Source organism: Lissotriton vulgaris, chromosome 1_1, assembly GCF_964263255.1.
Source record: "Lissotriton vulgaris chromosome 1_1, aLisVul1.2, whole genome shotgun sequence".
Classification (NCBI taxonomy): Eukaryota; Metazoa; Chordata; class Amphibia; order Caudata; family Salamandridae; genus Lissotriton; species Lissotriton vulgaris.
In genome coordinates this window covers 366,140,831-366,163,924 of record NC_141685.1, presented here as the reverse complement: position 1 = coordinate 366,163,924, position 23,094 = coordinate 366,140,831, and positions in this window count along the sequence as shown.

Below are 23,094 nucleotides of genomic sequence, written 5' to 3'. Positions count from 1 at the left end.
TCTGACCACGCACTTATATCGGTAAAGGTCTCGTTCTTTGGAGACAGGCTACCGCGGCCGGCTGGCGGCTTAGGGACTCCATGTTACATTCGGAAGACGTGGTGGCGAAGATTCGGGACACTATCACTCACTACCTCGCCGAAAATCGTGTGGGGGAAACAGCACAGTCAATCTGGGAGGCCTTGAAGTTGGTGGTCAGAGGGGATTTCATAGCGCTTGCGGCCACATATGCTAAGCTGCGCAGGGAGAAACGTGAAGAGTTGGAGGGGGATGTTCACGGTTTGGAGGCAATTCACAAGAGGACAGGCGCCCCAATGGTTTGGAGAGAATTAGAGACAAAGAAGCGCATGCTCAAACACCTGAATCTTGACAGACCGGCATATGCCTTGCTACGTTTGCATCATAAATTCTATCTCTGTGGAGATAAAGGGGGCAAGATGCTTGTGCATAGGCTTCGAGCGCGGGTACAGACCTATGCCATCACTGAAATCAAAGATGATCAGGCGACGCTCCACAACACTGAAGCTGCCATTCTAGCTGCCTTTCGCCACTTTTATCAGTCACTATACACGAGGGAGGGTGCAACGCATGAAAACATAACACGATACATTGCAACATCTCGCATCATTTCCTTCCACCCTGAGTCGGTAGAAGCGTTAGATTCGGAGATCCGCATAGATGAGGTTATATCGGCCATTTCTCGGCTCAAACTGGCTAAGTTACCAGGACCAGACGGGTTCTCAGCTATATTCTACAAGACATTCTGTATGGAGCTGGCTCCTTTTTTGACCAGTCTCTTCAATTCCTTTCTTGTCACGGGGGTGGTCACTCCATCCATGACTGAGGTGGCCATAATGGTTATTCTCAAGCCTGGGAAGGAACCAACGGACTGCGGCTCTTATAGGTCGATTTTGCTTCTTAACATTGATGCTAAATTATTTGCGGGAGTTTTGGCGGCAAGGCTTAGCCCTTTAATGGAGGGAGCGATTGAGTCTGACCAGGCTGGGTTTATACCAACCAGGCAAGGGGCTGATAATACCAAGAGGCTACTACATTTGCTGGACCTAGTCCACCGATCTAAGGCTCAGGCTTTTCTCTTGTCTATAGATGCGGAGAAAACCTTCAATCGCGTGGACTGGGGCTACATGTTCGAGGTGCTGAAGGCCTTTGGCTTTGGCAACAACTTTTTACGTTGGGTTTGGTGCCTATATGCAGCGCCCAAGGCGGTAGTGAGGGTGAATGGTTGTAGGTCTGCCCCTTTTCCCATTGCTAGAGGAACGCGGCAGGGGTGCCCGCATGGAGCCCTTTGCCTGGCGCGTTCGTGCCCACGCAGCTATCTCGGGTATTCGCTTTGGGGCCAATGTCCATGAAATTAGTATGTATGCGGATGACGTCATCTTGGCGCTGACTGACCCCCACTCCTCCCTAAGATGCTTGTCCGTTGAGCTCCTTGCCTTCAACGCAGCGGAGGGGTTTAAGGTTAATTTCGCTAAACCGCAAATCCTTAATATTTCGATTCCGGCCTCTGACGTAGTAGACTTACAGAAAGACTTTGCCTTTCAATGGGTGTATTCGGATATCACTTATTTGGGTGTACGTTTAGCCCCGACTCTCGCCAAAACCCTTTCTCTAAAATACTTTGCGCTTGCTGAGCAAGCTGCTAAATCCCTCTCCGACTGGTCACGCCTTAAATTGGCATGGTTTGGCTGACTGGCCGCTATTAAAATGATGGTGCTTCCCCGTATACTCTATCTCTTTCAGATGCTGCCCCTAGCTCTGCCGCCGGGCATGTTGAGACGACTGCAGAATCTCCTTAACAAGTTCTTGTGCGACAATAGGAGACGTTGGAGAACCGGGCCTTATGGGCCTGGCGGCGCAGGGCACGCCTTAAATCCCCGAGGTCACCTGCCTTGTTGAAAAGAGACACGAGACACTCTGTTGAGCGTAGAAAGCCCGGTTTATTTGCTGCAGCCAAGCACAGTTATCTCAGAAGTTACACACAAGATAGGTTCTGAGGAGACTGCCACTTCAATCCGTGGCGCACAGTATTTTATAGCAAACATATTTACAAAGTTTACTTCTTACACATACAAAACGAACCAATAAGAAAAGTTGGAAAACAAGCTATCAGGTGTCTCAAATACGCCCCTCTCTCAGACCCCGCGTGTTACCCCTCCCAACAAATTAATCAGTGCTAGTACCGACAATCCAATTTGCAGGTGGCAGGACGTATTTGTGTGTCTCAAAGGATAGTTGTGTAACAAGAGAATACAAGGAGAGAATAGCGAAGGCCAGTCGGATAAGAAAATGTAAGGAAAGAATAGGAGAAGGCAAATAGTCAGTCGAGACAGGGATCAATCAACCCAGACATGGATTAACGAACTCGGCCAGACCCTGACATTGGTTTCGAAAACAAGGGCAGGCAGTTACTCTTTAATCGAAGGGACACGTAGCAGCTGAGAAAGGAAAAAAACACTATATTTGCCGTGCTGCCTGAGTGAGGGCAACACAAAATGGCAACGAAACACAAAATGGCGGCTAAATACGGAACAAAGTCAGAAACTGAAGAACCTCAGACCCTCCTTTTGCCCTTACTCAGACAAAACACAAAGGACTCAAGTTAGTCTGAGTCGATGTCTATGGCCATGAGGTCATCGAGCTGTTGCTGCAACATCATTTTAATGTTCTCTGTTTTCTGTAACACAGGCCTTGGGACACACATAGTAGCACAAAGACCACAGATGGCAGGTCCACACTGTACACAGAGACAACAAAAGAGAAAATGAAGGCCAAAACCATTCCAAGGAAAGTTAGTATCTTCCATCCCCAAGTGGACAGTACTCCCCCAAAACCATCCCATCACAGACCAATCTCCTGTGTCCTGGTGTATAGACTAGGAGATGATCTGCAACTTGGAGATGGCTTGGTATACCGTAGGGGCATTAACAGGAATGTAAATGCAGCAACTAGACCCGATCAATTTACAGACTCCTCCACGATCTGCAAGGACAATGTCTAGAACCATTCGGTTCTGCAAAGTCATAAGGCGATCCGCCTGAAGTTCGGCCGTCAGATTACTCAAGGCTCCAGAAGTTACATTTATGGTAGCCTCAACAACACACACTAGCTGTAAGCATGGGCTGAAAATTCGTTCCGCTCGTGGAATTTGCGGATTTTCCCCGATTTTGCGTTCCGCGAATCTCGTGAAATCTCGGTTAAATCCGCGAATCAGCGGAGACGAATTTTCAGCCAAGCACTTACAGGGTTACAGCAGCAGGTGCAAAAGTTGAAGCTAATTTTTTGTATTCTTTTACAAAAGGGTTACAAAGAAATGAACTTCAACTTGGGCACCTGCTACTGTAAGCCTGTAAGTGCTTCCTGGCGCCTCGTTGCCTACTTGCAACTATTCTCTGACCCTGCTCCGACCCTTGAAGCAGGGTCAGAGAATAGCTACAAGTAGGCAATGAGGCGCCTGTCACGAAAATTAAACCTCAACATGAAGCACTGACAGATATAAAAACAAGTATTTGCAATGCAATAGGTCTCGCATTAGGAAAGTTTGAGCTATTGGTCTTGTAAATGACATTTTTTTTTATTTATGTGTTGGTTTTGAAAATAGCTAAATAAATAGCTTTGTCATTTACAATGCCAATAGTTATAACTTTCGCAAATGTGACATCTATAGCATTTGTAATGTAACATGTTTTGTATTTACGTAACTTAGCTGTATTGATATTACAAATTACAATGACTTTTAATTTATTTAAATAATTAATACTTAAATAAAAGTGATTTTAATTTATAATGGCAATAGCTTAAACTTTTGTAAATAACTTTTGTGTATATTATGTTCAGTGTATTTTATTGTGACGAAAATCCAAGAACAGAAGTGAAATATTAACATCTTTTTGTGACATTTGCAATAAAGTTTGAAACATTGAGAGAACATATTTGAACTAGTTGTTGTTGGATGGTTGTGCAGATTGATGCTGGGGTGGCGCTGAGTGGTGCTGTGGTGGTGCTGAGTGGTGCTGTGGTGATGCTGAGTGGTGCTGTGTGATACTGGGATGGTGCTGAGTGATGCTGGGGTGGTGCTGAGTGGTGCTGTGGTGGTGCTGAGTGATGCTGTGATGGTGCTGAGTGGTGCTGTGGTGGTGCTGAGTGATAATGTGGTGGTGCTGAGTGATGCTGTGGTGGTGCTGAGTGATGCTGTGGTGGCGCTGAGTGGTGCTGTGGTGCTGCTGATTGGTGCTGCATGGTGCTGAGTGATGCTGTGGTGGTGCTGAGTGATGCTGTGGGGGTGCTGAGTGGTGCTGTGGTGGTGCTGAGTGATAATGTGGTGGCACCGAGTGATGCTGTGGTGGCGCCGAGTGATGCTGTGGTGGCGCTGAGTGGTGCTGTGGTGGTGCTGAGTGATAATGTGGTGGTGCTGATTGATAATGTAGTGGTGCTGAGTGATGCTGGGGTAGCGCTGAGTGATGATGTGGTGATGCAGAGTGCAGAAAGGCACAAAAAGCAGTCTAACAAAGGGCAGAAGGACAGAAAAACAAGGGAAAAACGAGTCTAACAGAGGGCAGAAGAGCACAAAAAACCAGTCTAACAAAGGACAGAAGGGCAGAAAATCAAAGGAAAAACGAGTCTAACAAAGGGCAGAAGGGCACAAAAAATGTGTCTAACGGGGCAGAAAGGCACAAAAACGAGTCTAACAGAGGGCAGAAGGGCACAAAAAACGAGTCTAACAGAGGGCAGAAGGGCACACAAACAAGGGAATAACAGAGGGCAGAAGTGCACAAAAAACAAGTCTAGCAGAGGGCAGAAGGGCAGAAAAACAAGGGAAAAATGAGTCTAACAGAGGGCAGAAGGGCACATTAAAGAAGTCTAACAGGGGGCAGAAGGGCAGAAAAACAAGGGAAAAACGAGTCTAACAGAGGGCAGAAGGGCAGAAAAACAAGGGAAAAATTAGTCTAACAGAGGGCAGAAGGGCACAAAAAACGAGTCTAGCAGGGGGCAGAATAAATCCCGCCCTGCGTGTATGTCCACGAAGATGCCACCTTTTTGTGCAATACCTCTACTCAACTGGAGTACTTTCTACTGTCTAATCAGTAAGTGCTCCCTCGTTGGCTAAATGTATAGGGGCAGATTTACAATAACTGGCGCATCCCCAGGGATGCACCAGTTATTGTGCGCCCCAGCTCCGCCACAAATGGTGCGCCGCATTTACAATGCGGCTCACCATGTGGCGAAAACGGCACAGATGAGTCACGCATCTGTGCCGTAAAAGCAGCGCATTGCTGGAGCTGCGACGCTCTTGCGACGCAGCTCCAGCAATGCTCTGGGGGGCCCTATTTCCCCAATGCTGCATCAAGCCTTGCGCCTGCTTCAAGCAGGCGCAGGGTTTTGACGCAGCATTGGCCTAAAAGTGACTGAGTGAATTCTTGTAGATTTCACTCAGCCACTTTTAGGAGGAGTTCCTGCGCAGGAACGCCCTCCCCTGCGCCGGAACGTCTCCTGATGGCGCAGGGCTTTACAACGTGACGCATCTCACAGATGCGTCATGTTGTTAATACCCAGCACCATGGCGCGTCTTTTGTGCTGCTGCTGCGTCACAAAAGGTCTCGGTAGAGGGTGGGAGTGGTGAACCAGAGGGTGGCAGTGATGAACCAGAGGGTGACAGTGATGAACCAGAGGGTGGCAGGGGTGAACCAGAGGGTGACAGTGCTGAACCAGAGGGTGGCAGTGCTGAACCAGAGGGTGGCAGTGATTAACCAGATAGTGGCAGAGGTGAACCAGAGGGTGGCAGTGGTGAACCAGAGGGTGGCATGGGTGAACCAGAGGGTGGCAGTGGTTAACCAGAGAGTAGCAGTGGTGAACCAGAGGGTGACAGTGGTTAACCAGAGGGTGGCAGTGGTGAACCAGAGGTGCTGTGATGAACCTGAGGGTGGCAGTCATGAACCAGAGGGTGGCAGTGGTGAACCAGAGGGTGACAGTGCTGTGCCAGAGGGTGGCAGGGGTGAACCAGAGGGTGCTGTGATGAATCAGAGGGTGGCAGTGGTGAACCAGAGGGTGGCAGGGTTGAACCAGAGGGTGGTAGTGGTGAACCAGAGGGTGGCAGTGCTGAACCAGAGGGTGATAGTGGTTAACCAGAGGGTGGCAGTGGTGAACCAGAGGTGCTGTGATGAACCAGAGGGTGGCAGTCGTGAACCAGAGGGTGGTAGTGGTGAACCAGAGGGTGACAGTGCTGTACCAGAGGGTGGCAGGGGTGAACCAGAGGTGCTGTGATGAACCAGAGGGTGGCAGTGATGAACCAGAGGGTGGCAGTGGTGAACCAGAGGGTGCTGTGACCATACACGAAAGCATGGGTAATTTCGCCATGCAAGCGGCCGCGAACACGCAAAAAGCCCCGCGAACACGCAAAAAATCCCGCGAACACGGAAAAAAGGGTGGCAGTGCTGAACCAGAGGGTGGCAGTGGTGAACCAGAGGTGCTGTGATGAACCAGAGCGTGGCAGTCATGAACCAGAGGGTGGCAGTGGTGAACCAGAGGGTGACAGTGCTGTACCAGAGGGTGGCAGGGGTGAACCAGAGGGTGCTGTGATGAACCAGAGGGTTGCAGTGGTGAACCAGAGGGTGGCAGTGGTGAACCAGAGGGTGGCAGTGCTGAACCAGAGGGTGATAGTGGTTAACCAAAGGGTGGCAGTGCTGAACCAGAGGTGCTGTGATGAACCAGAGGATGGCAGTCGTGAACCAGAGGGTGGTAGTGGTGAACCAGAGGGTGACAGTGCTGTACCAAAGGGTGGCAGGAGTGAACCAGAGGTGCTGTGATGAACCAGAGGGTGGCAGTCGTGAACCAGAGGGTGGCAGTGGTGAACCAGAGGGTGACAGTGCTGTACCAGAGGGTGGCAGGGGTGAACCAGAGGGTGCTGTGATGAACTAGAGGGTGGCAGTGGTGAACCAGAGGGTGGCAGGGGTGAACCAGAGGGTGGCAGTGGTGAACCAGAGGGTGGCAGTGCTGAACCAGAGGGTGACAGTGGTTAACCAGAGGGTGGCAGTGGTGAACCAGAGGTGCTGTGATGAACCAGAGGGTGGCAGTCGTGAACCAGAGGGTGGCAGTGGTGAACCAGAGGGTGGCAAGGGTGAACCAGAGGGTGGCAGGGGTGAACCAGAGGGTGGCAGTGGTGAACCAGAGAATGGCAGTGATGAACCAGAGGGTGGCAGTGGTGAACCAGAGGGTGCTGTGCCCATACACGAAAGCATGGGTAATTTCGCCATGCAAGCGGCCGCGAACACGCAAAAAACCCCGCGAACACAGAAAAAAAACCCTGCGAACACGCAAAAGAACAAAAATCGGCAAATTTGCACGAATTCGCAGATTTTGCGGATTGCGAATTCGATTTCGCGCGAATTCGAGGAACGCAAATTCGCACATTTCGCCCACACTTAACTAGCTGTCTGATGTCTGTGCTGTTGGCCATTGGGCCCTAGAAGGGAAGCAACCCTTTAATAAAGTCACCTCCTTCTTGTCCTGCTGTGTCTCCCGAATCAATAACTCCCCTGCCACATCTTTTTCTATGATGACCTGAAGGAGCAGTATATGTTGGAGGAAGAAGAAAAGCCACATAGCAAGTTCCTGAAAAGTAGGTAGGAAGCCACGTATAGGCTCTATCAGGGCAGAAAAAATACGTGCCTTGTGATGGCACTAACGGTGAGAAAATCTGAGGTGAATAGACATAAGTATGGGAACAGACACTCTTTTCCTCTCGATTTTCAACATTCTGGCCATTAATCTGTAGACAGAAATTACCTCGATGAGGTACAGTCCAAATTAGTGGGGATCTCCTTCGTCTAGCCTTGTCTGTGAGGCTAGTAACATAACGGGTTACATTCCAGCCATCATATGCTCTTTTCTCATCCACGGGAATCTTACTAATCTCAGCAATTCTAGCCATGGCCACTATTCCCTTTATCAAAGAACTGTGACTAAAATCTGCTCCACCACCATATGGACTACCAAGAGGATGTCGAAGTTGGTTCTGATATACATTAGAAAACATGGCCAAATAGGCCCAAGCGGAGCCTTCATAGTAAAAAGGAAGGACTAAATATGGCATCCCTCTCTCTGTGTTATGGGGCATGAGCCCACAGACCCAACAATCAGTAGTGTTCATTACCAATTGATGCTGATGCAATAACTGAATAAATGAATTATTGAAATATTCCGTCCTCCTAATTTGTTCATGTTCTGGGAGTGTATGAAAACAATGTGGGGAGGCAGTGGTAGGGAAAGACAAGGAAACAGAAGTGGGAACAGGTGCTTGCTGCATAGTGTAAACAACCCAACTTACACAAGCTAATAAAATACATAAACATATTAAAATACATAAGGTTATGCCACATGGACTAACCAATAATTTTTTTAATTTACTTTTAATTTTTACATTCTGATCATTGCTTTCCACTTTAGTATCCATACTCAAAGCGTTGCTCACGGCAATCTTCCTAGATCACTTAGCTGTGTTTAATAGCCGTCCTATGACACTGCAAGTCCTGCAGACCTATGTCACTACTCAGGTCACAGCTTAAGACTCCTACCGTGACCCTGCAACTTGAGGGATAGTGGAAAAGAAAATGTTTCTCATAAAAAACGAAATCAGAAAAGGAAAAAGAAAAATTCAATTGTCTTTTGTTAATCTCGGTCTTAAATTGTACCGAATCTTATTAGTAATTGTTTGTTCTTGAAACAAAATGTCTGAATTTGCTGTGTTCAATCGCAGATGTGATGGTACAGCTTCTTGCAACTCGTCGTTGTCTTATTTCTCAGAGTTCATTTGATCCAGGCGTGCACTACTAAATGTTACAAATCGAGGGACCCTTTTGCCTTCACTGTCGCTCATACCCTTACAAACCCACTGATCAAAAGGTAAGGGCAAAGGTACCCTCTTACAATGCACGCCATGGACCCAGTTTTTTTCCCGACGACCTTTACTGCTGTACGTGTTGCTAACAAGACTTGTAGAGGTGGGCCCCAACGAGGTTCCAGATTCTTTTTCCGCTGGAAATTCTTCTAACAGACCCAGTCACCGGGTTGGATGGAGTGACCAGGATCCGCAGAGGCCTCCGGCAGAGCGTTTTGAACCTGTTGATGAAGAACACGTAATTCAGTGGTGAGGTCATGCAAGTAGTCAATCAAAATTGGGTATGGGATGCCAGAATACTTTTTAGATGGAGGGACTCCCCAGACATTGGCTGGGCGCCCAAAAACGACCTCATATGGGCTGAGTCCTAAACGAGAATGTACAGTAGTTCTCGTGGATAAAAGTGCCAAAGGCAAAGTGTCAGGCCAAGCAAGACCCGTGCTGGCCTGAATCTTTGCCAATTTAAGCTTGAGAGTGCCATTATAGCACTCCACCAAACCTGCTGACTGAGGGTGGTTTGCCGCATGCAATTTCTGCCTAATACCAAGACCTATACACACTTTCTGCATGTTTCGGCCTACGAATTCACTCCCATTGTCACTCCAAACAATGCGCGGCAAACCAAACCTAAGGAAAAACTCCTTCAAAAGGACTTTGGCAGTAGACAAAGCAGTATTGTCCTTTAGGGATTAGGCCTCTATCCATCTGGAAAAGGCGCACACCACCACCAAAACATACTTGAGGTTATTACAACGATCCATATGAATGTAATCAATTTGTAATACCTCAAAAGGGTAAGTAGGGGGAGCAAAATGACCTGCTGGAGTTCGGGTTCCATTTCCTGGATTATGGATTAAACAAACATTGCAATGCTTCACCACATTCTCCGCACATTTAGGAATTCCTTCATTCTGCCATACTGGAGCCAGAAGTTTGCATATGCCTTTTGCACTGATGTGGGCTGGACCATGCGACCAACATCATCAGTAATCTTCTTATGAGCACTACACTTGACTATTGCTATTTGTGTAGGCAAAGCAAGTGACTCGAGAAGGTCAGTCACCAACTGACCTGCTGTATCTTAGTCCCATGGGAAGTAAAGAATCCTCTTTCCTTCCACAAGCGACCAAAGCTATGAGCCACACCAAAGTCATATTGGCTATCAGTGTAAACATTCACTCTCTTTCCCTTAGCCAACACACACGCTCTTGTCAGGGCAATTAATTCAGCTGCTTGGGCTGAATTCTGTGCAATGCGTGCTGTCTCCACTTTCGTATACAATGTGGTAACAGCATAAGCTGCAGTCGCCTCGCCATTTGGAAGTTTGAAACAAGACCCATCCACCCATAGGATCCCATCCGGGTCCACAAGTGGTGTATCTTTTAAATCTATTCTGCCTTTCGTTTCCTCCTCTGTTTGGAGAAAACAATCATGTTGTTCTTAAATACCTTTCTCGTCCGGCATGGGCAACAATGTTGCTGGATTCAAAGTATTACACCGCTTGATATGTATATGGGTAGCCAAAAGCGTCAGCTCATATCCAGACAAACGAGCGCTCGTGAGGTGTTGTGTTTTCGTTCTGTTTAAAAGAGTATCCACTGCATGTGGTACCATAACCACAAGCGTGCTATCTAGTACCAATCCAGCAGATTGGGGAATAGAGATCACTGCCGCTGCTGTAGCTCTGAGACAACTAGTCAATGCCTTGGCTATTGGATCCAATGTAGCCAAAAATAGGCACATGGCCGTTGTTTGTCTCCAATTGTTGTGTTAAAACTGACAACGTGCAACCTTCCCTTTCGTGAACGTAAAGTGTGAAAGGCTTACTGTAATCGGAGTACCTAACACAGGGGCAGAACACAATGCAATACGTAAGTCAGAAAAACTCTTCTGACATTCATCAGTCCAAGGAAGAGGTTGGGGTGTATCTTTCAACGTGAGTGCCAACAGAGGTTTAGCCAACAAAGAAAAATTCGGAATCCATGGTCTACAATAAGAGGTAATGCCCAGAAAGAACGCACCTCTCTTTGTGTGGATGGCACAGACATTTGCGCGATTGCTTGAATTCTTTCTGGGGTCAATCGTCTTCCCTCCTTCGACAAGAGATGACCTAAATAGGTAACCTCTTGGCGGCAATATTGCAACTTAGAGGGTGACACCTTGTGATGCAGGTCAGACAAATGACGTAACAGTGAAACAGTCACATCCTTACAAACATCCTCTGAATCAGTAGCAACTAACAAATCGTCCACATACTGAATAAGAGTGGCACCTGGGGGCAAAGTGAAAGCATCGAGCTGAGATTTCGAAGCCTGACTGTAAATGGAGGGACTCTCACAATAGCCTGTGGAGATAAAGGGGGCAAGATGCTTGTGCATAGGCTTCGAGCGCGGGTGCAGACCTATGCCATCACTGAAATCAAAGATGATCAGGCGACGCTCCACAACACTGACGCTGCCATTCTAGCTGCCTTTCGCCACTTTTATCAGTCACTATACACGAGGGAGGGTGCAACGCCTGAAAACATAACACGATACATTGCAACATCTCGCATCATTTCCTTCCACCCTGAGTTGGTAGAAGCGTTAGATTCGGAGATCCGCATAGATGAGGTTATATCGGCCATTTCTCGGCTCAAACTGGGTAAGTTACCAGGACCAGACGGGTTCTCAGCTATATTCTACAAGACATTCTGTATGGAGCTGGCTCCTTTTTTGACCAGTCTCTTCAATTCCTTTCTTGTCACGGGGGTGGTCACTCCATCCATGACTGAGGCGGCCATAATGGTTATTCTCAAGCCTGGGAAGGAACCAACGGACTGCGGCTCTTATAGGTCGATTTTGCTTCTTAACATTGATGCTAAATTATTTGCGGGAGTTTTGGCGGCAAGGCTTAGCCCTTTAATGGAGGGAGCGATTGAGTCTGACCAGGCTGGGTTTATACCAACCAGGCAAGGGGCTGATAATACCAAGAGGCTACTACATTTGCTGGACCTAGTCCACCGATCTAAGGCTCAGGCTTTTCTCTTGTCTATAGATGCAGAGAAAACCTTCAATCGCGTGGACTGGGGCTACATGTTCGAGGTGCTGAAGGCCTTTGGCTTTGGCAACAACTTTTTACGTTGGGTTTGGTGCCTATATGCAGCGCCCAAGGCGGTAGTGAGGGTGAATGGTTGTAGGTCTGCCCCTTTTCCCATTGCTAGAGGAACGCGGCAGGGGTGCCCGCATGGAGCCCTTTGCCTAGCGCGTTCGTGCCCAGGCAGCTATCTCGGGTATTCGCTTTGGGGCCAATGTCCATGAAATTAGTATGTATGCGGATGACGTCATCTTGGCGCTGACTGACCCCCACTCCTCCCTATGATGCTTGTCCGTTGAGCTCCTTGCCTTCAACGCAGCGGAGGGGTTTAAGGTTAATTTCGCTAAACCGCAAATCCTTAATATTTCGATTCCGGCCTCTGACGTAGTAGACTTAAAGAAAGACTTTGCCTTTCAATGGGTGTATTCGGATATCACTTATTTGGGTGTACGTTTAGCCCCGACTCTCGCCAAAACCCTTTCTCTAAACTACTTTGCGCTTGCTGAGCAAGCTGCTAAATCCCTCTCCAACTGGTCACGCCTTAAAATGGAATGGTTTGGCTGACTGGCCGCTATTAAAATGACGGTGCTTCCCCGTATACTCTATCTCTTTCAGATGCTGCCCCTAGCTCTGCCGCCGGGCATGTTGAGACGACTGCAGAGTCTCCTTAACAAGTTCTTGTGCGACAATAGGAGACGTTGGAGAACCGGGCCTTATGGGCCTGGCGGCGCAGGGCACGCCTTAAATCCCCGAGGTCACCTGCCTTGTTGAAAAGAGACACGAGACACTCTGTTGAGCGTAGAAAGCCCGGTTTATTTGCTGCAGCCAAGCACAGTTATCTCAGAAGTTACACACAAGATAGGTTCTGAGGAGACTGCCACTTCAATCCGTGGCGCACAGTATTTTATAGCAAACATATTTACAAAGTTTACTTCTTACACATACAAAACGAACCAATAAGAAAAGTTGGAAAACAAGCTATCAGGTGTCTCAAATACGCCCCTCTCTCAGACCCCGCGTGTTACCCCTCCCAACAAATTAATCAGTGCTAGTACCGACAATCCAATTTGCAGGTGGCAGGACGTATTTGTGTGTCTCAAAGGATAGTTGTGTAACAAGAGAATACAAGGAGAGAATAGCGAAGGCCAGTCGGATAAGAAAATGTAAGGAAAGAATAGGAGAAGGCAAATAGTCAGTCGAGACAGGGATCAATCAACCCAGACATGGATTAACGAACTCGGCCAGACCCTGACATTGGTTTCGAAAACAAGGGCAGGCAGTTACTCTTTAATCGAAGGGACACGTAGCAGCTGAGAAAGGAAAAAAACACTATGTTTGCCGTGCTGCCTGAGTGAGGGCAACACAAAATGGCAACGAAACACAAAATGGCGGCTAAATACGGAACAAAGTCAGAAACTGAAGAACCTCAGACCCTCCTTTTGCCCTTACTCAGACAAAACACAAAGGACTCAAGTTAGTCTGAGTCGATGTCTATGGCCATGAGGTCATCGAGCTGTTGCTGCAACATCATTTTAATGTTCTCTGTTTTCTGTAACACAGGCCTTGGGACAAACATAGTAGCACAAAGACCACAGATGGCAGGTCCACACTGTACACAGAGACAACAAAAGAGAAAATGAAGGCCAAAACCATTCCAAGGAAAGTTAGTATCTTCCATCCCCAAGTGGACAGTACTCCCCCAAAACCATCCCATCACAGACCAATCTCCTGTGTCCTGGTGTATAGACTAGGAGATGATCTGCAACTTGGAGATGGCTTGGTATACCGTAGGGGCATTAACAGGAATGTAAATGCAGCAACTAGACCCGATCAATTTACAGACTCCTCCACGATCTGCAAGGACAATGTCTAGAACCATTCGGTTCTGCAAAGTCATAAGGCGATCCGCCTGAAGTTCGGCCGTCAGATTACTCAAGGCTCCAGAAGTTACATTTATGGTAGCCTCAACAACACACACTAGCTGTAAGCATGGGCTGAGAATTCGTTCCGCTCGTGGAATTTGCGGATTTTCCCCGATTTTGCGATCCGCGAATCTCGTGAAATCTCGGTAAAATCCGCGAATCAGCGGAGACGAATTTTCAGCCAAGCACTTACAGGGTTACAGCAGCAGGTGCAAAAGTTGAAGCTAATTTTTTGTATTCTTTTACAAAAGGGTTACAAAAAAATGAACTTCAACTTGGGCACCTGCTACTGTAAGCCTGTAAGTGCTTCCTGGCGCCTCGTTGCCTACTTGCAACTATTCTCTGACCCTGCTCCGACCCTTGAAGCAGGGTCAGAGAATAGCTACAAGTAGGCAATGAGGCGCCTGTCACGAAAATTAAACCTCAACATGAAGCACTGACAGATATAAAAACAAGCATTTGCAATGCAATAGGTCTCGCATTAGGAAAGTTTGAGCTATTGGTCTTGTAAATGACATTTTTTTTTATTTATGTGTTGGTTTTGAAAATAGCTAAATAAATAGCTTTGTCATTTACAATGCCAATAGTTATAACTTTCGCAAATGTGACATCTATAGCATTTGTAATGTAACATGTTTTGTATTTACGTAACTTAGCTGTATTGATATTACAAATTACAATGACTTTTAATTTATTTAAATAATTAATACTTAAATAAAAGTGATTTTAATTTATAATGGCAATAGCTTAAACTTTTGTAAATAACTTTTGTGTATATTATGTTCAGTGTATTTTATTGTGACGAAAATCCAAGAACAGAAGTGGAATATTAACATCTTTTTGTGACATTTGCAATAAAGTTTGAAACATTGAGAGAACATATTTGAACTAGTTGTTGTTGGATGGTTGTGCAGATTGATGCTGGGGTGGCGCTGAGTGGTGCTGTGGTGGTGCTGAGTGGTGCTGTGGTGATGCTGAGTGGTGCTGTGTGATACTGGGATGGTGCTGAGTGATGCTGGGGTGGTGCTGAGTGGTGCTGTGGTGGTGCTGAGTGATGCTGTGATAGTGCTGAGTGGTGCTGTGGTGGTGCTGAGTGATAATGTGGTGGTGCTGAGTGATGCTGTGGTGGTGCTGAGTGATGCTGTGGTGGCGCTGAGTGGTGCTGTGGTGCTGCTGATTGGTGCTGCATGGTGCTGAGTGATGCTGTGGTGGTGCTGAGTGATGCTGTGGGGGTGCTGAGTGGTGTTGTGGTGGTGCTGAGTGATAATGTGGTGGCACCGAGTGATGCTGTGGTGGCACCGAGTGATGCTGTGGTGGCGCTGAGTGGTGCTGTGGTGGTGCTGAGTGATAATGTGGTGGTGCTGATTGATAATGTAGTGGTGCTGAGTGATGCTGGGGTAGCGCTGAGTGATGATGTGGTGATGCAGAGGGCAGAAAGGCACAAAAAGCAGTCTAACAAAGGGCAGAAGGACAGAAAAACAAGGGAAAAACGAGTCTAACAGAGGGCAGAAGGGCACAAAAAACCAGTCTAACAAAGGACAGAAGGGCAGAAAATCAAAGGAAAAACGAGTCTAACAAAGGGCAGAAGGGCACAAAAAATGTGTCTAACGGGGCAGAAAGGCACAAAAACGAGTCTAACAGAGGGCAGAAGGGCACAAAAAACGAGTCTAACAGAGGGCAGCAGGGCTCAAAAACAAGGGAATAACAGAGGGCAGAAGTGCACAAAAAACAAGTCTAACAGAGGGCAGAAGGGCAGAAAAACAAGGGAAAAATGAGTCTAACAGAGGGCAGAAGGGCACATTAAACAAGTCTAACAGGGGGCAGAAGGGCAGAAAACAAGGGAAAAACGAGTCTAACAGAGGGCAGAAGGGCAGAAAAACAAGGGAAAAATTAGTCTAACAGAGGGCAGAAGGGCACAAAAAACGAGTCTAACAGGGGGCAGAATAAATCCCGCCCTGCGTGTATGTCCACGAAGATGCCACCTTTTTGTGCAATACCTCTACTCAACTGGAGTACTTTCTACTGTCTAATCAGTAAGTGCTCCCTCGTTGGCTAAATGTATAGGGGCAGATTTACAATAACTGGCGCATCCCCAGGGATGCACCAGTTATTGTGCGCCCCAGCTCCGCCACAAATGGTGCGCCGCATTTACAATGCGGCTCACCATGTGGCGAAAACGGCACAGATGAGTCACGCATCTGTGCCGTAAAAGCAGCGCATTGCTGGAGCTGCGACGCTCTTGCGACGCAGCTCCAGCAATGCTCTGGGGGGCCCTATCTCCCCAATGCTGCATCAAGCCTTGCGCCTGCTTCAAGCAGGCGCAGGGTTTTGACGCAGCATTGACCTAAAAGTGACTGAGTGAATTCTTGTAGATTTCACTCAGCCACTTTTAGGAGGAGTTCCTGCGCAGGAACGCCCTCCCCTGCGCCGGAACGTCTCCTGATGGCGCAGGGCTTTACAACGTGACGCATCTCACAGATGCGTCATGTTGTTAATACCCAGCACCATGGCACGTCTTTTGTGCTGCTGCTGCGTCACAAAAGGTCTCGGTAGAGGGTGGGAGTGGTGAACCAGAGGGTGGCAGTGATGAACCAGAGGGTGACAGTGATGAACCAGAGGGTGGCAGGGGTGAACCAGAGGGTGACAGTGCTGAACCAGAGGGTGGCAGTGCTGAACCAGAGGGTGGCAGTGATTAACCAGATAGTGGCAGAGGTGAACCAGAGGGTGGCAGTGATGAACCAGAGGGTGGCATGGGTGAACCAGAGGGTGGCAGTGGTTAACCAGAGAGTAGCAGTGGTGAACCAGAGGGTGACAGTGGTTAACCAGAGGGTGGCAGTGGTGAACCAGAGGTGCTGTGATGAACCTGAGGGTGGCAGTCATGAACCAGAGGGTGGCAGTGGTGAACCAGAGGGTGACAGTGCTGTGCCAGAGGGTGGCAGGGGTGAACCAGAGGGTGCTGTGATGAATCAGAGGGTGGCAGTGGTGAACCAGAGGGTGGCAGGGTTGAACCAGAGGGTGGTAGTGGTGAACCAGAGGGTGGCAGTGCTGAACCAGAGGGTGATAGTGGTTAACCAGAGGGTGGCAGTGGTGAACCAGAGGTGCTGTGATGAACCAGAGGGTGGCAGTCGTGAACCAGAGGGTGGTAGTGGTGAACCAGAGGGTGACAGTGCTGTACCAGAGGGTGGCAGGGGTGAACCAGAGGTGCTGTGATGAACCAGAGGGTGGCAGTGATGAACCAGAGGGTGGCAGTGGTGAACCAGAGGGTGCTGTGACCATACACGAAAGCATGGGTAATTTCGCCATGCAAGCGGCCGCGAACACGCAAAAAGCCTCGCGAACACGCAAAAAATCCCGCGAACACGGAAAAAAGGGTGGCAGTGCTGAACCAGAGGGTGGCAGTGGTGAACCAGAGGTGCTGTGATGAACCAGAGGGTGGCAGTCATGAACCAGAGGGTGGCAGTGGTGAACCAGAGGGTGACAGTGCTGTACCAGAGGGTGGCAGGGGTGAACCAGAGGGTGCTGTGATGAACCAGAGGGTGGCAGTGGTGAACCAGAGGGTGGCAGTGGTGAACCAGAGGGTGGCAGTGCTGAACCAGAGGGTGATAGTGGTTAACCAGAGGGTGGCAGTGCTGAACCAGAGGTGCTGTGATGAACCAGAGGATGGCAGTCGTGAACCAGAGGGTGGTAGTGGTGAACCAGAGGGTGACAGTGCTGTACCAAAGGGTGGCAGGAGTGAACCAGAGGTGCTGTGATGAACCAGAGGGTGGCAGTCGTGAACCAGAGGGTGGCAGTGGTGAACCAGAGGGTGACAGTGCTGTACCAGAGGGTGGCAGGGGTGAACCAGAGGGTGCTGTGATGAACTAGAGGGTGGCAGTGGTGAACCAGAGGGTTGCAGGGGTGAACCAGAGGGTGGCAGTGGTGAACCAGAGGGTGGCAGTGCTGAACCAGAGGGTGACAGTGGTTAACCAGAGGGTGGCAGTGGTGAACCAGAGGTGCTGTGATGAACCAGAGGGTGGCAGTGGTGAACCAGAGGGTGGCAGTGGTGAACCAGAGGGTGGCAAGGGTGAACCAGAGGGTGGCAGGGGTGAACCAGAGGGTGGCAGTGGTGAACCAGAGGGTGGCAGTGATGAACCAGAGGGTGGCAGTGGTGAACCAGAGGGTGCTGTGCCCATACACGAAAGCATGGGTAATTTCGCCATGCAAGCGGCCGCGAACACGCAAAAAAACCCGCGAACACAGAAAAAAACCTCTGCGAACGCGCAAAAGAACAAAAATCCGCAAATTCACACGAATTCGCAGATTTTGCGGATTGCGAATTCGATTTCGCGCGAATTCGAGGAACGCAAATTCGCACATTTCGCCCACACTTAACTAGCTGTCTGATGTCTGTGCTGTTGGCCATTGGGCCCCAGAAGGGAAGCAACCCTTTAATAAAGTCACCTCCTTCTTGTCCTGCTGTGTCTCCCGAATCAATAACTCCCCTGCCATATCTTTTTCTATGATGACCTGAAGGAGCAGTATATGTTGGAGGAAGAAGAAAAGCCACATAGCAAGTTCCTGAAATGTAGGTAGGAAGCCACGTATAGGCTCTATCAGGGCAGAAAAAATACGTGCCTTGTGATGGCACTAACGGTGAGAAAATCTGAGGTGAATAGACATAAGTATGGGAACAGACACTCTTTTCCTCTCGATTTTCAACATTCTGGCCATTAATCTGTAGACAGAAATTACCTCGATGAGGTACAGTCCAAATTAGTGGGGATCTCCTTCGTCTAGCCTTGTCTGTGAGGCTAGTAACATAACGGGTTACATTCCAGCCATCATATGCTCTTTTCTCATCCACGGGAATCTTACTAATCTCAGCAATTCTAGCCATGGCCACTATTCCCTTTATCAAAGAACTGTGACTAAAATCTGCTCCACCACCATATGGACTACCAAGAGGATGTCGAAGTTGGTTCTGATATACATTAGAAAACATGGCCAAATAGGCCCAAGCGGAGCCTTCATAGTAAAAAGGAAGGACTAAATATGGCATCCCTCTCTCTGTGTTATGGGGCATGAGCCCACAGACCCAACAATCAGTAGTGTTCATTACCAATTGATGCTGATGCAATAACTGAATAAATGAATTATTGAAATATTCCGTCCTCCTAATTTGTTCATGTTCTGGGAGTGTATGAAAACAATGTGGGGAGGCAGTGGTAGGGAAAGACAAGGAAACAGAAGTGGGAACAGGTGCTTGCTGCATAGTGTAAACAACCCAACTTACACAAGCTAATAAAATACATAAACATATTAAAATACATAAGGTTATGCCACATGGACTAACCAATAATTTTTTTAATTTACTTTTAATTTTTACATTCTGATCATTGCTTTCCACTTTAGTATCCATACTCAAAGCGTTGCTCACGGCAATCTTCCTAGATCACTTAGCTGTGTTTAATAGCCGTCCTATGACACTGCAAGTCCTGCAGACCTATGTCACTACTCAGGTCACAGCTTAAGACTCCTACCGTGACCCTGCAACTTGAGGGATAGTGGAAAAGAAAATGTTTCTCATAAAAAACGAAATCAGAAAAGGAAAAAGAAAAATTCAATTGTCTTTTGTTAATCTGGGTCTTAAATTGTACCGAATCTTATTAGTAATTGTTTGTTCTTGAAACAAAATGTCTGAATTTGCTGTGTTCAATCGCAGATGTGATGGTACAGCTTCTTGCAACTCGTCGTTGTCTTATTTCTCAGAGTTCATTTGATCCAGGCGTGCACTACTAAATGTTACAAATCGAGGGACCCTTTTGCCTTCACTGTCGCTCATACCCTTACAAACCCACTGATCAAAAGGTAAGGGCAAAGGTACCCTCTTACAATGCACGCCATGGACCCAGTTTTTTTCCCGACGACCTTTACTGCTGTACGTGTTGCTAACAAACCTTGTAGAGGTGGGCCCCAGCGAGGTTCCAGATTCTTTTTCCGCTGGAAATTCTTCTAACAGACCCAGTCACCGGGTTGGATGGAGTAACCAGGATCCGCAGAGGCCTCCGGCAGAGCGTTTTGAACCTGTTGATGAAGAACACGTAATTCAGTGGTGAGGTCATGCAAGTAGTCAATCAAAATTGGGTATGGGATGCCAGAATACTTTTTAGATCGAGGGACTCCCCAGACATTGGCTGGGCGCCCAAAAACGACCTCATATGGGCTGAGTCCTAAACGAGAATGTACAGTAGTTCTCGTGGATAAAAGTGCCAAAGGCAAAGTGTCAGGCCAAGCAAGACCCGTGCTGGCCTGAATCTTTGCCAATTTAAGCTTGAAAGTGCCATTATAGCACTCCACCAAACCTGCTGACTGAGGGTGGTTTGCCGCATGCAATTTCTGCCTAATACCAAGACCTATACACACTTTCTGCATGTTTCGGCCTACGAATTCACTCCCATTGTCACTCCAAACAATGCGCGGCAAACCAAACCTAAGGAAAAACTCCTTCAAAAGGACTTTGGCAGTAGACAAAGCAGTATTGTCCTTTAGGGATTAGGCCTCTATCCATCTGGAAAAGGCGCACACCACCACCAAAACATACTTGAGGTTATTACAACGATCCATATGAATGTAATCAATTTGTAATACCTCAAAAGGGTAAGTAGGGGGAGCAAAATGACCTGCTGGAGTTCGGGTTCCATTTCCTGGATTATGGATTAAACAAACATTGCAATGCTTCACCACATTCTCCGCACATTTAGGAATTCCTTCATTCTGCCATACTGGAGCCAGAAGTTTGCATATGCCTTTTGCACTGATGTGGGCTGGACCATGCGACCAACATCATCAGTAATCTTCTTATGAGCACTACACTTGACTATTGCTATTTGTGTAGGCAAAGCAAGTGACTCGAGAAGGTCAGTCACCAACTGACCTGCTGTATCTTAGTCCCATGGGAAGTAAAGAATCCTCTTTCCTTCCACAAGCGACCAAAGCTATGAGCCACACCAAAGTCATATTGGCTATCAGTGTAAACATTCACTCTCTTTCCCTTAGCCAACACACACGCTCTTGTCAGGGCAATTAATTCAGCTGCTTGGGCTGAATTCTGTGCAATGCGTGCTGTCTCCACTTTCGTATACAATGTGGTAACAGCATAAGCTGCAGTCGCCTCGCCATTTGGAAGTTTGAAACAAGACCCATCCACCCATAGGATCCCATCCGGGTCCACAAGTGGTGTATCTTTTAAATCTATTCTGCCTTTCGTTTCCTCCTCTGTTTGGAGAAAACAATCATGTTGTTCTTAAATACCTTTCTCGTCCGGCATGGGCAACAATGTTGCTGGATTCAAAGTATTACACCGCTTGATGTGTATATGGCTAGCCAAAGCGTCAGCTCATATCCAGACAAACGAGCGCTCGTGAGGTGTTGTGTTTTTGTTCTGTTTAAAAGAGTATCCACTGCATGTGGTACCATAACCACAAGCGTGCTATCTAGTACCAATCCAGCAGATTGGGGAATAGAGATCACTGCCGCTGCTGTAGCTCTGAGACAACTAGTCAATGCCTTGGCTATTGGATCCAATGTAGCCAAAAATAGGCACATGGCCGTTGTTTGTCTCCAATTGTTGTGTTAAAACTGACAACGTGCAACCTTCCCTTTCGTGAACGTAAAGTGTGAAAGGCTTACTGTAATCGGAGTACCTAACACAGGGGCAGAACACAATGCAATACGTAAGTCAGAAAAACTCTTCTGACATTCATCAGTCCAAGGAAGAGGTTGGGGTGTATCTTTCAACGTGAGTGCCAACAGAGGTTTAGCCAACAAAGAAAAATTCGGACTCCATGGTCTACAATAAGAGGTAATGCCCAGAAAGGCACGCACCTCTCTTTGTGTGGATGGCACAGACATTTGCGCGATTGCTTGAATTCTTTCTGGGGTCAATCGTCTTCCCTCCTTCGACAAGAGATGACCTAAATAGGTAACCTCTTGGCGGCAATATTGCAACTTAGAGGGTGACACCTTGTGATGCAGGTCAGACAAATGACGTAACAGTGAAACAGTCACATCCTTACAAACATCCTCTGAATCAGTAGCAACTAACAAATCGTCCACATACTGAATAAGAGTGGCACTTGGGGGCAAAGTGAAAGCATCGAGCTGAGATTTCGAAGCCTGACTGTAAATGGAGGGACTCTCACAATAGCCTTGAGGTGCACGTTTGAACTGGAAACTTCGGCCTCCAAGAGAGAAGCCCAAAATTTCCCTACTTTCCTCAGCAATAGGAATACTAAAGAAAGCATTTTTGAGATCAATAACCGAGAACCATGCCACCGAAGCGGGTATCATAGTAAGCAAGGCAGTTATATTTGGGACAACAGGAAACTGGGGGACAACAATTTTGTTGACCTCCCGAAGATCAATCACAAAAGTATATATCGGAGGCTGAGAAGCATCAGTGCGTTTAAGGACAGGTAGAACAGGACTATTACAAACATTACCTCTCGTCTCTTCGACCACACCCTTCTGAACCAGATCATAGATGATAGCCAACAAAGCTCGTTCACCATCATTGGAAATCTTATACTGGGGAATGCGTGGTAATTTAACATTAGGCTTAATGGTAACCACGTAAGGTGGAATCTGGAGCAGACCATCATCATTCGGACCCGTAGCCCAAAGCGTAGCAGGAAGAGACTGCAATTCAGGCGGGAATCGATCTTTAGATAAATACACAGGAGAAACCAATTTCTCACCCAAGTTAAGACGCACACCAGAAGGGGAACAATACAACGTTGCATGAAGACGTTTCAACAAGATCAAACCCAACAAGTTCTCTCCACAACCAGTCGTTAAAATAAGCGGAGCTTCCAAATCGTAAGGACCAATCGAAAGAGGCAAAGGACAAGAAACCGGGTTAGCAACTGGGGTGCCAGAAAATCCTACAGAAACGTTAGTTAAGCCAGACAAAGGTGCCCCAGGGAGTTTGGAATGAATATTAGAACTTCTCATTGCACCAGTATCCAAAAGGAATGGCTTTGCAACGCCCAATGCAACAACTTCAACATAAGGCCCATTCTGATCCACTGGAACTGATACGACTCCCTCACTTTGTCCATGGCTGTCCTAACTAGAATGAAAATCCTGAACCTCACCTCAACACAATAATCGTCATTATAATATTGCGCAGACTGAGTATTCTGTTGA